This window comes from Hyperolius riggenbachi, chromosome 4 (assembly GCF_040937935.1).
Source record: "Hyperolius riggenbachi isolate aHypRig1 chromosome 4, aHypRig1.pri, whole genome shotgun sequence".
Lineage (NCBI taxonomy): Eukaryota > Metazoa > Chordata > Amphibia > Anura > Hyperoliidae > Hyperolius > Hyperolius riggenbachi.
Genome location: NC_090649.1, coordinates 322,315,442 through 322,329,894, shown reverse-complemented (window position 1 = coordinate 322,329,894; position 14,453 = coordinate 322,315,442). Strand labels below are relative to the sequence as shown.

Below are 14,453 nucleotides of genomic sequence, written 5' to 3'. Positions count from 1 at the left end.
CTATGAGCACCTTTAGGCTTTACAGGGGTGCTTACAATTTAGCACCCCCAAAATGCCAGGCCAGTAAACACACCCCACAAATGCCCCCATTTTGGAAAGTAGACACTCCAAGGTATTCAGAGAGGGGCATGGTGAGTCTGTGGCAGATTTCATTTTTTTTGGGGTCACACGTTAGCAGAAACGAAAACATTTTTTTTCTTTCACAAAGTGTCATTTTCCACTAATGTGTGACAAAAAATAAAATCTTCTATGAACTCACCATGCCTCTCAGTGAATACTTTGGGATGTCTTCTTTCCAAAATAGGGTCATTTGTGGAGTATTTATGCTATCCTGGAATTCTAGCACCTCATGAAACATGACAGGTGCTCAAAAAAGTCAGAAATGCTTCAAAATGGGAAAATTCACTTTTTGCACCATAGTTTGTAAACGCTATAAAGGTAGCCATACACTGGTTGATTTGCCATTAGATCGACCAACTGACAGATCCCTATCTGATCGAAGCTGATCAGAGGGATCGTATGGCTGCCTTTACTGCAAACAGATTGTGAATCGATTTCAGCCTGAAACCGATCACAATCTGTTGAGCTGCTCCTGCCGCCTGTCCCCCCCCCCCCCCCCGTTTACATTACCTGAAGCTGGCTCCTGGTCCTCTTCTCCGCGCTGCTCCACATCCCAGCATCCCGCACCGCATCCCGGCGTACACTGTGTCACTCCGTGACCAGGAAGTTCAAATAGTGCGCCTTCTATTTAAACTTCCTGGTCACTGGAGTGACACAGGAAGTTAATGTACGCTGGGATGGAGCAGGAACAGAGCGGTGCAGCGCGGAGAAGATGCCCAAGAGCTGGCGTCAGGTAATGTATACCTGTATCAGATCGGCCGCCGCTAGCGACGTGCTCCCTACCCGCGGGCAATCGACGGTAATTTCCCGCACGGCGCGATCGATGGATCGATCCGATTTCGGGAGGAAATCGGATCGGCGTGTGCGTTTAGCGCGAACGATTGGCAGCAGAGTAGATCCCAGTGATCAAATCTGCTGTCGAACGGCGGCAAATCAGGCCAGTGTATGGCCAGCTTAACTTTTACCCAAACCAATAAATATACACTGAATGTTTTTTTGTTTTTTATCAAAGACATGTAGCACAAAACATTTGGACAAAAATGTATACAGAAATTTTTCTTTATTTGAAAAATGTCAGCACAGAAAATGTCAGACACAAAATGCATGCCTTTTTTGATGAATATAATAAAAACTAAAAAACGCAGCAGCAATCAAATAGTAACAAAAGAAATCTGTATTAGTGACAAGAAAAGGAGGTAAAAATCATTTAGATGGTAGGTTGTATGACCGAGCAATAAAACATTAAAGCTAATGTGACCCCATATTTAAATAAAACAAAGTCAGATACTCACCTAAGGAGAGGGAAGGCTTGGTCCTAATGAGCCTTCCCTCTCCTCTCCCGGTGTCCTTGGTGCTGTGCTGGCTCCCCCGTTCGCATCCGCCACCACGGGGACTTCGGAAGTCTTCGGGAGCTGAGTCCTCCCGAAGACAGGCGGCGCACACGCGAGTGCGTCATAGAGGGCGCTCCGCGCGTGCGCAGTGTAGAGCAGCCGGTCTTCGGGAGCACTCGGGCTCCCAAAGCATTTCCGAAGCCTCCCTTCGGCGGGGAAACAGCGGTATTTGACCGAAACGGTCAAATACCACCAAGGGGGGGGGGGGGGTATGGGGCCAGCGCAACGACGAGGACCGGGAGAGAGGAGAGGGGATGCTCTATGGGACCCAGAGCCTCCCTCTCCTTAGGTGAGTATCTGACTTTTTTATTTAACCTCCCTGGCGGTAAGCCCGAGCTGAGTTCGGGCTATGCCGCGCAGGGAGCTATCTCAGCCCCTGGTGGGGCGATTTTCATCATGTAAAGTGCTGTGCGCGCAGCTAGCACTTTGCTAGCCGCGCGCACAGCTCGATCGCCGCCGCTCTGCGGCGATCGCCCGCACGCAGCGGCAGAAGAGCCCCCCCTGCCAGAGCCCTGCGCTGCCCGGACCAATGAGTTTCGGGCAGCGCTATAGGCTGGATCGGATGCGCCTGACGTCAGGACGTCGGCTGACGTCCATGACGTCATGCCGATCGTCGCCATGGCGACAGGAGAAGCCAAACAGGGGAACGCGTTGTATACGCGCTCCCCTGTTTGGTATTGATGCCGGCGACGATCGCACTAGAGGGACACATGCGCCCTCTAGTGGTGTTTCATGTAGCTACCACTCTGGTAGCTTTACATGAAACAAAACAAAAAAAATGATTTTTTTTGACCATTTGAAAAAAAAATTAACCGCCAAGGAGGTTAAATATGAGTTCCCATTAGCTTTAAAGCTGCAGTGGTCTGAATGGAAAAAAAGGCTCTGGTCCTTAAGGGGTGTAAAGACTGTAGTCCTCAAGTGGTTAAGCACTGTGCAAAAAAAAAATTATTTTTTTTTAATCAGTGTCCGCATACATAGAAAACCCCTGCCAATGCAGCCCCCTTCTCTTAGTGCTGACTTAGTTGAACAAGTGTCCACAAGTATATGCAGGTGTAAAGGTGCGTACACACATGCGACTATAGTCGTTTGTAATGATCATTCTTTACCAACGACGATCGTTACAAAAAACGAACCACCGACTATTAAGGCAAACGACGAACGAGCCTAATCACTACAAAAGAAAGTTCTGTCTCGGCGGATTTTAACCAACGACGATCGTTTGCAAAAGTAGTACATCGTTGGAAACGATCGTTCGTACTAGGCTTGACATGCGCATTTCACTATTTCTCCGTGAAACTTCTCATTTTTATGCGCAGGCGCAATAGTTGCTTTTTGTGATGTAACGTTCGTTCTAACGATCAGATCGTTACACACCTTTTAAAACTATCTTTACTTAGGTCGTTCTTTCATCAATTAAAAGTTCGTTCGTCGTTCTCAACGAACGATCGTTGTCGCATGTGTGTACGTAGCATAAGAGTTCCACAACTGCAGAGATCTTCTGATGGCCACTCAGTATGTAATCCATACAACAGCATTTGTAAAATCAGAATCAACTTTATTCATAAAATACGACAGGTATCGCAAATGGAATTGTTTGTGGTGCGCATGTGGCATTGGTCATAGTAACAACATACATCAAGGTGCAAAGAACATTGTAAAGCGAACATTGAAGACACCCATTTATCAATTAAGGCACAGGTTCAGTAATGCAAGGATTTCAGGGAGGCTAAAGAGGGTGTCTGAGGGAGTACATTTGAAATCGGCACCGGTAGACTTGGGCGCAGAATACAGCCGGTGTATGGCTGATCCTGCTTCTGCACAAGTCCGGGCCGATTTAATTACTATTCCCCCTCCAGGCCGCCATGGATAGTGGAGGAATGAAATAATTCGGCTTCCAGCGATTGCTGGAGGCCGAATTATTATGTTTTTAAGCAACCTCGGCTCCGTCTGCTGACAGCTCCGACGTTACTCACTGAGCGCTGCAATAGGAGTGATTCCTGTTGTAGTTTATGGAGGCACTGGCTGCGCCCAAATCTAGCAGCGCTGAAAAGCTCTGCTCCAGTCTGAGGGGTTTTGGTGTGTGTGTGTGTGGGGGGGGGGGGGGGGCTTGAGCAACACTTGGAGGAAGAAGGTGTTCCTGTGTCTGGAGGTTCCAGGGACTATCTTGTAGCAGTGGCCTGTTGAGGAACCTACTCAGTCTGGATGTGTGGAGGAGAGAGGTACAGCGATGGCGGGAGTGACCCAATGATCCTCTCAGCAGCACTGATCACTCTGTGAAGTTTGTGCCTGTCCCTTGCAGTTGTTCGTGAGAAGCAGACGATGATGGAGGAGCAGAGGATAGATTTGATAGCGGCAGCGGCTGTCCAGCTTCATACCAAACTCTCTCGGTTGTCTCAGGAAGCACAACCTTTGCGGAGCCTTCTTCTGGGTTTGGTGGTGTTCTCGCCCCATATCAAATTGTTGATGATGGTAGTGCCTAGGAATTGGTGACATTGAATGTACCCTGCAGACCTCAGTGCTTTCAATGAAGACTTGAGTAAGGGTGGGTGTCTTCTAAAATCCAGTCAGTTTAACAGTTGTTGCCACATTAAAGGACAACTGAAGTGAGAGGGATATGGAGTCTGCCATATTTATTTCCATCTAAGTTGCCTGGCAGCCCTGCTGAACCTTTGCCTCTAATACTATTAGCCATAGCCCCTGAACAAGCATGCAGCAGATCAGGTGTTTCTGACATTAATGCCAGATCTGACAAGACTAGCTTCATGCTTGTTTCTGGTGTTCTTCAGATACTACTGCAGAGAAATAGACCAACAGGGCTGCCAGGCAACTGGTATTAATTAAAAGGAAATAAATATGGCAGCCTCCGTATACCTCTTACTTCAGTTCCCCTTTAATGGCCAATTCACACTGGGAATTGCAAAAGACTTGCAACATCGCTAGCATTTTGCAACAGGGATTTTTTTTGTGCATTATGCGTTTTTTTTTACTGGACAATTTTGCAATTGTTGAGCGATCACTTTTTTTAACATTTCAATCTCTACCTCTCTGAAAATGCAAAAAAGTGCTGCATACACTACGTTTTTGTTTACTGCAAATCACGAATCAATGGAGATTGCTGCAGTGAGATCACTGGCATATAAACTAGCACTTTTCAAAGCATTAGCGATCGCCGACGATTTGTCAATAAATGCCTGCAAATCGTCCCAGTCTGAATGGGCCCTTATGCTGGGAATACACGGTTCGTTTTTGAGGTGATTAGATAGTTCGATAGATAATTTCCGACATGTCCGATCTCCCTTTCAATTCTTTTGCCGCTTGATTACTGATAGAAGTGAATGGAAAAAGATAAGAAAAACGAGCGGAAGATAAGAGAATCAACTGCAGAATCGAGCGGCAAAAACGATCGAGAGCAGAAATGCACGACAGAAACAAACTGTGTATTCCCAGCATAAGGACGGGTTTGTTGACTTTGCACAAATTGCAGATGTTATATCAATGACTCACAGATGGTGATCCTGATGGTGATGATAACATCTGTTTGTTGTCACCAGTGAAGCCACAGGTAATAAATTATAAACTGCCCACTTGCAGCCCAGACCAACAACACTTGTGAACTGGCACAGGCATAATCACAGCCGCTCCCGTCCAACAACACTTGTGAACCGGCACAGGCCCAATCACAGCCGTTCCCGTCCAACAACACTTGTGAACAGGCACAGGCCCAATCACAGCCGCTCCCATAGAATCAGAGTCCTGTCCATGATAATTATAGCCCTGTTTGTAATCATATGGTGTACTGTGCCATTACACTCACCTAAAGAATTATTAGGAACACCATACTACCGTAATACGGTGTTTGACCCCCGTCAGAACTGTCTTAATTCAACAAGGTGCTGAAAGCATTCTTTAGAAATGTTGGCCCATATTGATAGGATAGCATCTCGCAGTTGAGCAGGGCATGAAGCTCCCATTCCATCACATCACAACGATGCTCTATTGTGTTCAGATCTGGTGACTGTGGGGGCCATTTTAGTACAGTGAACTCATTGTCATGTTTAAGAAACCATTTTGAAATGATTCAAGCTATGTGACATGGTGCATTATCCTGCTGGAAGTAGCGATCAGAGGATGGGTACATGGTGGTCATGAAGGGATGGACATGGTCAGAAACAATGCTCAGGTAGCCCGTGGCATTTAAACAATGCAGAATTGGCACTAAGGGGCCTAAAGTGTGCCAAGAAAACATCCCCCACACCATTACACCTCCACCAGCCTGCACAGTGGTAACAAGGCATGATGGATTCATGTTCTCATTCTGTCTACGCCAAATTCTGACTATCGAGACTCATCAGACCAAGCAACGTTTTTCCAGTCTTCAACTGTCCCAATTTTGGTGAGCTCATGCAAATTGTAGCCTCTTTTTCCTATTTGTAGTGGAGATGAGTGGTACCCGGTGGGGTCTTCTGCTGTTGTAGCTCATCCGCCTCAAATGCTTTGCTGCATACCTCGGTTGTAACTAGTGGTTATTTCAGTCAACGTTTGCTCTTCTATCAGCTTGAATCAGTCGGCCCATTCTCCTTTGTCCTCTAGCATCAACAAGGCATTTTCGCCAACAGGACTGCTGCATACTGGATGTTTTTCCCTTTTCATACCATTATTTGTAAACCATAGGAATTGTTGTGCGTAAAAATCCCAGTAACTGAGCAGATTGTGAAATACTCAGACCGCCCCGTCTGGTACCAACAACCATTCCACACTTAAAATTGCTTTAATCACCTTTCTTTCCCATTCTGACATTCAGTTTGAAGTTCAGGAGATTGTCTTGATCAGGACCACTCTCCTAAATGCATTGAAGCAACTGCCATGTGATTGGTTGATTAGATAACTGCATTATTTGAACAGGTGTTCCTAATAATCCTTTAGGTGTGTGTATATATTCCCACAGGACATGAGCCTGGAAATGGTGGCCAAATGACTGTCACACGGTATCACTGATAATTATAATGGGGAGAGCTCACCCAATCCATCGTCCATGTGTGGAGATGTGGTCTGTACAGGCTACTCTGATGACTAAAGATGTATGTGGACTCAATACATTCAGTGAGGTAGAGCTGTGAGTGGCTGTAAATGGCAGGGGATTAGAACTGGCTACTCATTTCACAGTTTCCTGCTGGCGTCATCAGGGTGTGTTTGTCAAACGCGTGCTATTGCAAAGAGGAGGGGAACGACACGGCCATACTGTGCCTGGGCAAGTACTGCCCCCCTTGTGCAGTAAGCCAAAGCCACTCCTACATGAGCGTCTCTGTGCTACTGCGGGTACAGCACAGCCCTGCACCTGCATGTGTGGCTCCCTTTTACTGCAGGTACAGCACAGCCCTGCTCCTGCATGAGCAGCTCCGTGCTACTGCAGGTACAGCACAGCCCTGCTCCTGCATGCGTGGCTCCGTGCTACTGCGGGTACAGCATGGAACAGATTTTCAACACATTCAATAATAATGATCGAATTGGTTGGTTGATTGGCCGCAAAACTTGCCTAATGTATGAGCACCTTAAAGGGACACTTAAGTCAAACAAAAAAAAATGAGTTTTACTCACCTAGGGCTTCCAATAGCCCCTGCAGCTCTCCGGTGCCCTCGCCGTCTCCCTCCGATCCTCCTGGCCCCGCCGGCAGCCACTTCCTGTTTCGGTGACAGGAGCTGACAGGCTGGGGACGTGAGTGATTCTTCGCGTTCCCAGACACATTAGCACCCTCTATGCTGCTATATGGTATATGATATATGCTATAGCAGCATAGATGGCGCTATTGTGGCCAGGAACGCGAGGAATCACTCGCGTCCCCAGCCTGTCAGCTCCTGTCACCGAAACAGGAAGTGGCTGCCGGCGGGTCCAGGAGGATCGGAGGGAGATGGCGAGGGCACCGGACAGCTGCAGGGGGCTATTGGAAGCCCCAGGTGAGTAAAACACATTTTTTTTTTACTTAAGTGTCCCTTTAAGGCTCCAGGAGCCATATGCAATTAACTTTCTCTACTTAGTTTTCTCCAAAGTGTCAATACCATGCTTTTTAAACTACCAGAAAGTAGGTAAATACTGAAATCTTGTTATTACTTTTTCACCTACTTGTTAGTACTTTTTCAGTTGTAAAGTGCTGAAGTTATTTTAAATATAACATGAAAAATGATCTGCTAGGAGAAAAAGTGAATTGCATATGGGCCCTGGTCTCTTTTGCCTATAGGCTGTAGAGATGTACTTCCTGCTTCACCTGTTAGTGGCATAACAATAGGGGCTGCCGCGAGGGGGAGGGGAGCCCTGCATTAAAAAGGTGGCAGCAGCGGCGGCAATAACATGGGCATACCTCTGTGTTCCACTGCTGAGGTCTGATCTCTAAGTGCCACACGCTTCTTCCTGATAAACAGGAAGTAGCGTGTGGCACTTAAAAAGATCGGATCTCAGCGGTAGTAACTGTGTTACTGCTGCCACCTATTTAAAGCAGGAGGGGAGCACTGAGGGGAGAGCCCGAGGGAGGGAGTAGCCCCCCTCCCCGCCAATGTGGGGGCCAATGCTCTCCCCTCATGCTGCGACCCCTCCTGCCCTCCAAAACGGCCCTGAGCGGGCTCCCAGGTGGGCATCCAAATTTTTGCAGGGGGGCCCAGTGATTTCTAGTTAGGCCCCTACCTATTAGAGGACTGCTAGAAGTGTGTGAGGATCACGGCCCTGCAAGGTGTAAAGGTGCCCATACATCAGGCAACTTGGAAGCCAATCCACCATCTGATTCGATAATAAATGTCGAATCGGATGAAAATTGGCGCCGTCAAGAGCATGCCCATATAGCACATGGCGCATGAGTGACATCACACACGTGCCACACGCTAATCGCTGACTGTGTGTATAGTGCTAATGGAGCAGTGTGATTCTGAAGATGGGTGGGCACCGCAGTGGCGTCCCTACCATAGGGCGCAGGGGGGCGTGGCGCACCGGGTGTCAGACACCCAGGGGGGTGTCGCCACGACCCCCCACAGCAGCACAGCAGGAGGGGAAAGCAGGACTGGAAGGAGGGGCTGTGGAGGCAGCGGTGGGGAGGGGGGACATATCCCCCCCTCCCTCACCTGGGACCCCTCCTTCTGTCTCTCTCCCCCTCCAGAAATTAGCGGCGACAAGTGCGGGGCGGCCGGAGGCGTATGGACAATTACTCACCTGATTTCCGCGTTCCAAGCGTGGAGCGCAGCGTCATGACGTTACAGGTCTCCGTCTTCAATGCCGCCCACTGTGCTTCCTGATTAGCGGAAGCACAGTGGGCGGCATTGGAGGCGGAGACCTGTAATGTCATGACGCTGCGCCCCACGCTATCTGGAGGGGGAGAGAGAAAGAAGGAGGGGTCCTAGGTGAGGGACCCCTCCACAGCCCCTCCATCTAGCCCTGCTTACCACTCCTGGGGCACCTACACTGGGGGCAACTATACTAGCTTACTGGGGGCAACTATACTAGCTATACTGGGGCAACTATACTAGCCATATTGGGGGCAACTATACTAGCCATACTGGGGGCAACTATACTAGCTTACTGGGGGCAACTATACTAGCTTACTGGGGGCAACTATACTAGCTTACTGGGGGCTACCATACATATTGGGGGCAACTATACTAGCTTACTGGGGGCAACTATACTGGGGGCAACTATACTAGCCATACTGGGGGCAACTATACTAGCTTACTGGGTGCAACTATACTAGCTTACTGGGGGCAACTTTACTAGCTTACTGGGGGCAACTATACTAGCCATACTGGGGGCAACTATACTTGCTTACTGGGGGAAACTATACTAGCTTACTGGGGGCAACTATACTAGCTTACTGGGGGCAACTATACTATCCATACTGGGGGCAACTATACTAGCTTACTGGGGGCAACTATACTAGCTTACTGGGGGCAACTATACTAGCCATATTGGGGGCAACTATACTAGCCATACTGGGGGCAACTATACTAGCTTACCGGGGGCAACTATACTAGCTTACTGGGGGCAATTATACTAGCCATATTGGGGGCAACTATACTAGCCATACTGGGGGCAACTATACTAGCCATACTGGGGGCAACTATACTAGCTTACTGGGGGCAACTATACTAGCTATACTGGGGACAACTATACTAGCTATAATGGGGACAACTATACTTACTGGGGGCAACTATATTAGCTATACTGGGGGCAACTAAACTATACTAGCTATACTGGGGGCAACTAAACTGTACTGGGGGCAACTATACTGGCTGGGGCAACTATACTGGCTGGGGGGCAACTATACTAGCTATACTGGGGGCAGCTATCCTGGCTGGGGGCAACGATACTAGCTATACTGGCTGGGGGCAACTATACTAACTGTACTGACTGGGGGCAACTATACTAGCTATACTGTCTGGGGGCAACTATATTAGCTATACTGGCTGGGTGCAACTATACTAGCTATACTGGCTGGGGACGACCATACTAGCTATACTGGGGCAACTATACTAACTTCATTGGGGGCAACTATACTAGCTATACTGTGGGCAACTGTACTAGCTATACTGGGGGCAACTACACTAGCTATACTTGGGCAACTATATTACCTACACTAAGGGCAACTATACTAGCTATATTGGGGGCAACTATACTAGCTATACTGGGGCAATGGCAGCGCCATTCTCTAAGCACCCCTAAAGCACCCCCCAGCGTGAACTGACTTTCGGCGTCTAATAGACGCCGTGTCAGTTCACTGACAGCAGCAGCCCACAGCTGCGGCAGAGCAGGGCTACAGTAAAATGGCGTCTGAAGCCCTGCTCTGGAGACTTTGAGTCTACAGTGCAGGGCTTCGGGCGCCATTTTCCCATAGCCCTGATCTAAGAGCGGGAGTTTCAGTTGCTGGCTGGCTGCAGAGGATTGTGGGAGCTGCGCCGGACGAAGGCCAGGACAGGAGGTCTGCTGCTGCTTCAGGTGAGTAAATGTTTTTTTTTTATTTATATTAGCAGGTGTATCGACTGTTCTCTCCAGGTATGCTACATGATTGAAGTGTTTTCTGGCCAGGTCGGCCACATGATTGCAAGTATTTTCTGGTCAAATCTTCCACATAATTGCATGTATTTTCTGGTCAAATCTTTCACATGCTTGCATGTATTTTCTGGCCAGGTCTGCTACATGATTGAAGTGTTTTCTGGCCACGTCTGCCACATGATTGCATGTATTTTCTGGTCAAATCTGCTGACATGATTGCATGTATTTTGGCCAGGTCTGCTACATGATTGAAGTGTTTTCTGGCCAGGTTTGCTACGTGATTGTATGCATTTTCTGGTCAGGTCTGCTACATGATTGAAGTGGTTTCTGGCCAGGTCTGCCACGATTGCATGTATTTTCTGGTCAAATCTTCCACATGATTGCATGTATTTTCTGGGAAAATCTGCCGCCATGATTGCATGTATTTTCTGGGAAAATCTACCGCCACGATTGCATTTATTTTCTGGGCAAATCTACTCCCTTTACGTGTATTTTCTTGAGAAAACCTGCACAATTATGTGAATTTTCTGGGAAAAGGCTCACCAAAACTTGGGCCCACTGTCTTTGCATTGCACTTTTAAAGGGAACCCGAGGTGAGAATAATATTGAGGCCGCCATATTTATCTCCTTTTAAGCAATGCCAGTTGCCTGGCTGCCGTGCTGGTCATCTGCCTCTAATTCTTTCAACCATAGATCCTGAACAAGCATGCAGCAGGTCAGGGGTTTCTGACAATATTGTCAGAACTGACGAGATTAGTTGCATGCTTGTTTCTGGTGTAATTCAGTTCACTACTGCAGCCAAATAGATCAGCAGGGATCCCTATTGTTTAAAAGGAAATAAATATGGCAGCCTCCATATCCCTCTCATCCCGGGTTCACTTTAAATTAGTTAGCTCCGCCCTCATCTGGTCATGGCCATGCCCATTTTTCACCGCAGTGCGCTTCGCGCGCCGCAGGTTATAGCCACACCCAATTTTTTTTGGGGGGGGGGGTGTCTTTTAATACCCAGCACCGGGTGTCAAATATCCTAGGTACGCCACTGGGGCACCGTGTGGTGGGCGACGTAGGACATGTGCTGCCCCGCACCTCGGTAACCATGGCTGCCTCCACCGACATCAATATGGAAAGAGTGCCATGTATATACATCTGCCTATTCAACAGGCCTCACATTACCTGATAGGCCGGACACTCGCAGCAGTTATCAGATACATGTACAGCTGCCGGGCATTGCAATGTCTGTTCATATAATTAAAAAAAAAAAAAACATTGTGCACATATATATGGACAGTTAGTGAAAACTGGGATTTATAAAACATCTGATCTTCATGCTTGTTCAGGGTGGGTCTATGGCTAAAAAAAATGGAGGCAGAGGATTAGCAGGATAGCTTGGCAATGTGCATTGTTTAAAAGGAAATAAATATGTCAGCCTTTATATCCCTCCAAGTTCAGGTTTATTTTGAACACAATTACCGTATATACTCAAGTATAAGCCGATCCGAGTATAAGCCGACCCCCCCCCCCCATCACACACTTTTACCTAAAAATAGAGGGGAAAATCATTGACTCAAGTATAAGCCGTGGGTATAAACCCCCTACTGCTAATACTAAAAAAATCAGCAATATGTTTGATAGGCTAACATGAAGCAGGCTACAGAACCATATACAGATTGCTTTCTGCTCTGTATTGGGCACATTGCTGCAGATTAATGGCCGTTAGATGGCTGTGTGCCTCCTCTTGCAGTTGGTTACCTTTCAAGGATAAACACTTTTAAAAATAATTATAATAAACGAACCACAATTTGCCCCCTAATTAATATTACAGTTTTAATCCTTTTGTAATTCTGCTCTACTGCAGAGACTGGATGGCCTTTTGATTATCTATACCGTAGAATACTATGGATTCAGGACACAGATAGTTATGAATTGATTATTAAATCATGGGCTGCAGAGTTAGAAAGCAAAGGAAGAGGTTGGGGAAGCCAGTAGCTGCCACAGTCCTATTACAGTGCATCAGTAATTAGCACAGCACTGTGTGGTGTCTTTACTTATCGGCCGTGTGCCGCTGCAAGTCACCTTTGTTGCTGCTCCCCCTCAATGGCTGCATGCCCCCTCGGCACGTAGAGAGCGCTCTCTGCTAGTCACCTTTGTTGCTGTTCCCCCTCGATGGCTGCATGTCCCCTCGGCACGTAGAGAGTGATCTCTGCTCTGGCTGTATAAAAGGAATGGCCATTAGATTACCGCGTGCCGCCCCTCGCCAGAGCAGGATGTGACGCATACACTCTGTGTTCCCTCCGGGTGTCCCCCGGCATATGCACATCGCTATGTGGTTCCCTTACTTACCGATCCTGGCCGTTTTATCTCTAGCTTGTAAGTTGCAGTCTGATGCAATGATGCATCTGCAGTGATCATAGTGACAAGAGACTGGGCCTTACAAGCAAGAGGGAAAACATCGCTGCCGGGACCGGTAACTAAAGGAACCACAAAGCGCTGTGCTTATGCAGGGGACACTCAGGAGGAACACAGAGTGTATGCATGGTCTGGCGAGGAGCGGAACGCTGTAATCTAATGCCCATTCTCTGTATACAGCCACGGTACAGTGCAGAGAGGGCTCTGTATGTGCCAAGGGGACATGCAGCCATCAGGGGAGGGGGTCAGCAACAAAGGTGACTCGAGTATAAGCCGAGACCCCCACTTTGGGACCACTTTTTTGGTACCAAAAATGTGGCTTATACTCGAGTATATACGGTACTTAGCTTTTGATCAAGAACAAACGATTTCCACCACAGTATACAAATCTTTTTTATGATAAAACCGATGGAGCCCATACGTCGTACAATTTTTTTTGATTAGAGAATTGTGCTCAATTATTCTGTTAGATTGAATATACCGATTTTTCCAACATGTCCGACCGGATTTTTATAAAAAAAAACAAGATAATCGTTTGTTTTTCTTGGTTACAAAAAAAAAAAAATACTTTTGACTTTCATTCGATTGTTTTGCTTGAATAGATGGGAAAATTAAACGTTTTTATTGTGCCGTTTATGGGCACCACTAGAGTAATACCTCAGTACATGCTGCTAATGCACATGGCCTATCTCTGTTTTATAGATGACATTTGGTCTCCAAGTGAGGGAGGTTTTCTTCAATTCTGATGTAACAGAAACAGCCACATGAATCACCTGAAGGAGACTTTCATCAAAGAAGAATACAGCCCACTAATGGCTGAAGCCCAAATTAAGGAAGCAATGTGCTTATTCTTAACTGACGCCCAACAATATGAGCAGATCCTGGAGGAGACCTCAGTCATACTGGCTGTCACCTACAACCCACATCTTGAGATCTTCAGAAGGATGGTCAAAGAACTTCAACTCATCTTACATAAGAATGATAGACTGAGAGAAAATCCATCCACATCCATGAAATCTTACTACTTCATTTTTATAATATTAGCCAATAAATGCTATCACCCCAATTCCAAACATCTTGCTTGATCTGGTCATGTGTAAAATAGGAAAATGCATTATTCTAATGTCCCACCACTAGATGGTGATATTTCATTATATATGTGATTATTTATAGAGATGGCCCGAACCGTTCGCCGGACGAATCTCTCTGGGCCTTGTACTACTTCCGGGTGATTTTTGGGACTATTTGTCTCAATAAAAGTTATAGGGAAATCACAAAGCGCTTGAAAAAACACTTTGTATAGCGATTTCCCCAGCGCTTTCATGAATAAATACATTGTTCATTTCCGGTTGAAAGAGTTCACTTCCTGACTGACATCAGGAAATGAAAAAAGAGAATACTCTGCAAAAGCGCTTAGAAAAGAGTTTTATAAAGAAATCACAGCGGGCAGGTAAGCGCCGGGAGGTGGTAAAAAAAAATTCAAAAAGTGCTGGCGTCAGCGATTTCCATTTT

General features: G+C 47.0%; 1 long non-coding RNA gene across 1 annotated transcript in view; it reads left to right on the top strand.

The window, feature by feature from the left end:
• Positions 1-14,014, top strand: part of LOC137570804 (uncharacterized) — a 53,701-nt gene extending 39,687 nt beyond the window's left edge. Inside the window, exon 3 of the long non-coding RNA XR_011031190.1 lies at positions 13,644-14,014. This is a non-coding gene — a long non-coding RNA (uncharacterized lncRNA). The remainder of the gene's footprint in view (positions 1-13,643) is intronic.
• The last annotated feature ends 439 nt before the right edge of the window (positions 14,015-14,453 follow it).